The following is a 3,536-nucleotide window of genomic DNA, read 5'->3' as shown; positions in this document are numbered from 1 at the left end:
ATATATATATATATATATATATACATATATATACACACGTGTGTGTATGTATTTATATATGTAATATTACTGGTCTAATGTTTTAGAATGTGCTTCTTTTTCAAATATATGAAACTACTGCTGACATGGGTGTGTGTGTGTGCATGTGTCTTGGTCGTAAGATTGCGGTTTTGATTTCTGGATCAGGTGATGCATTGGTGATGTTGCTCTAGTCTTCTCAGCTGCCAATGAGTAACTCTGCAATGGACTGGCATCCTATCCAGGGGAATGTTGTGCTCTTAGTCGCTTATATACCCAGATATTAGTGGTGATGTGGTCACAGAAATTGTCTGACAGCCATGACTGGGTTTTCCTGCTTCTGTGGCATAGTGCAGAGTCTTTTTGCCAGTCATAGGGTCTACCAGCAGCCACCCCCTTGACCCAGGGCAGCACCACCTCCTCCAGGCACTCAGTGTAGGCCTCTGTGTTGAGTCTGAGGCAGTGTTGGAAGATGACTGGAGGCATAATGTCACCATCACTAGTGATCACTCCAAACACCATGATGTTGACTGGATGTTTGATTTTTTATCACTCTCGGTACATGTTTCGGGACACGGCAAGACAACAGTTGTTCTCTGTGTTCACCATCTGTTCTCTTTGGAGCATCCAGCATAACTTCCAAGCAGTACAGCATGTCATTTCCAAATTTCTGGCAGAGTGAATTGTGTCATGCTGCTGTTTTTCTCACAGATGGTATCCGACTGCCCCTACCATACTGTGTAGTCAACAAAATCAAAAACAAACAATGCACGAAATTAAAAATATAAAATGGCAATAATTTACCCATCACACCCTGTATATGTATGTGTGTATGTATATATATATATATATATATATATATATACACACACACACATACATCCATGTATATACATACATATATATATATATATATAGGAGTAAATGTAAGGACAAGTAAGTTAGGCAACTCGATATACAAAAAAATATTAAATACATTTAATACAAAAAATGTACATATTTTTACTGACTTCCACAGAATAGAAATGATATCAGAAATGAAAGGGGTTGAATAAGAGTTTTGCAAGTCCAACAGCTGTTTCAGGGGGCTTGGTGGTCCAAAATAATGATTTTTAATTGATTCCATCATTGAATAATACCAGCCTCCTTCTTTATGTGGAAACATATGTACATTTTTTGTATGAGATGTATTTAGTATTTTTGTATATTGACTTGCATAACTCGTCCTTACATTTACTCCTCTAGCTGCTCAAGTTAAAATCTCAAGCACTATGAAGTGTATTCTATACAGAGAATACCTATCTCTAGTCTATAAACAATATATATATATTATCCAGAATGTACAGTATTATATAGCCATCATGGCTGATGTTACCAATCAGTTTCATGCAAGGAATACAATGGAGTGGTAGGTAACAATCCGATTATATAACCTTACGCTCATCAGGGTTAGCTGGTATGGGAGGGAACATGGCAACTGCTTTCTATTGCTGTAGGTGGATTAACACATCCAATTTGTGGCTGCTATGAAAAAGGTGATGAGATGAAATAGGGCCAGGGGATTAGGTTAGGAGTTATGTCCCTTGTGTATGCTGTAAGGCCGGTAAGAGTTATCGTGAAGTGTTTGTGGGGAAAGTGTGCGTTATTAAGTGTGGTGCTCCTGTTGGGATTTAGTGTATGATATGTGTTGTGTCATATGCATATTTTTTTCCAGTGATGTAGGTATACATAGTTAGTTGTGTTCATTGATCTTGTTTTATTTCTGTATTGGTTAAGGTCGTAGGAGGTGTGTAGTTAATGTGTGTGAGTGAGGTTTTATATATGTGTGAGAAGGGGTATAGGTTAGGGTAGTGGGAGACAGTCTATTTTGTGGGGTGTCTGCCTTGTAGCTCCAGGGTCATGTCAAGGATATCTACTGTTTTCAGGTTGGTCTCTATTGTGAAGAATTCATGGTACTTGTGAGGTCCTTTCTGAGCCTATCTAGTGTGTGGCCATTAGTCCCTCTTGATATTGCCAGCATTTCATTTCTGTAGAGGCCAAAGCTAGTAGGAGGGAGTTTCTTTTTTAGTGTGTCTAGGATGAAGAGACCGACTAGGTCACATACGTCAGCACTGTCAAAAGCACCTATGGCCATGTCGAAGGAGCCCTCTGGGCCAATACGTTTGGCCCAAGCCAACCCTTATTGAAGAGTAGGGTTTTTCTGGAATGCATGATAATGCGTATGTCCTTGTTGCTGACTTCAGTGTAGGCCCTAGTGAAATCTAGTGCCTTTAACAGGAGCTCCCTATATCGAATTGGGTAAACCTAGCTCTACTCCTAACACTATTGGTTTTAAATCATGTAATGACCTCATTCTTGCACCATAGGGTGAGGTCAGAGGCAGAATCTGATGCCTATAGGCCTTTTAGGAAACCAAATGAGAAGCTATCATACATTAACACAGGTTCCTGCCACCTAGCCATCGTGTTCAGAAACCTGTCAGCAGGAGAATCTCAAGCTTATCTTTGATGCTGCCACCCTGTACTATAACCGGGATTTGGCTGCCAGTGGTTTCAAGGATAGTATTAGTTACATACCAGACCCTAGCCCCACCAAGAGAAAGTGCCACTGGAACACGCTGCCTTTCTCTTTAAATGTTAAGACCAGAGTAGGTAAGATCTCCCATAGTTTAGTTGATAAACGCTTGCCCCTTACTAATAGATTCAACAAAATATTTAATAGACATACCCTGAGAATATCCTTTAGCTTTGCACCTAGTATAAAAAATATTTTAGTAGGTAGGCCTGCACCTGAGTCAGAGGCAGGATTCTCATGCAGAAGTAACACAACTTGTTCGTTGAACAGCGACTGTAATACAGAGACAGTTGTATATGAATCAGAGGACCCAATGGACAACCAAGCATCTGGAAGTATGTGGGGGCAACAGAAGGCCCCTTCAGAACACACTTTAACAATCACTAGTCCTCCTTCAACATCCCGGTGACGCGCAATGCCACAACCCTAGCAAAGCACATTTGGTCTTTGAAAGAAAGTGCCATGGAGTACATCATAAAGTGGAAGATCCTGTAGAAATGCAAACCATATTTCAATAGCAGCAGGAAGTGCAGGTTGTCCCTGGCTGAGAATAGAGCAATTTTAAAGCAATGCCCAAATATTTGCCTGAATAGCAGGAGTGAAGTGTTCAATTCTTGCCTACATAAAAGGAAGTACATCCTATTGTACTTGCGTGCCCTACCATGACTGCAACCACAGGTCCCCTGCCTCAACCTTCCACCAATACTCTCGGGCTAAGAGTTTGACCAGAGCACACACCAATGCATTCATGTACACACACACTCCTACAAGGCAACACCTCACAAAATAGACAAAATTCTCCCAACCCCCACACTTTCCTCACAAACACTTTAAGGTAACTCTTACCGGCCTTACAACATACCCAACCAAGGGACATAACTCCTAACCTAATCCCCTGACCCTATTTTGCTTCACTTTTTTCACAGCAGCCACAAACTGGCTGT

Source organism: Octopus bimaculoides, chromosome 16 (genome assembly GCF_001194135.2).
Source record: "Octopus bimaculoides isolate UCB-OBI-ISO-001 chromosome 16, ASM119413v2, whole genome shotgun sequence".
In the NCBI taxonomy this organism is placed as follows: Eukaryota; Metazoa; Mollusca; class Cephalopoda; order Octopoda; family Octopodidae; genus Octopus; species Octopus bimaculoides.
This window is presented reverse-complemented; position numbering follows the sequence as displayed.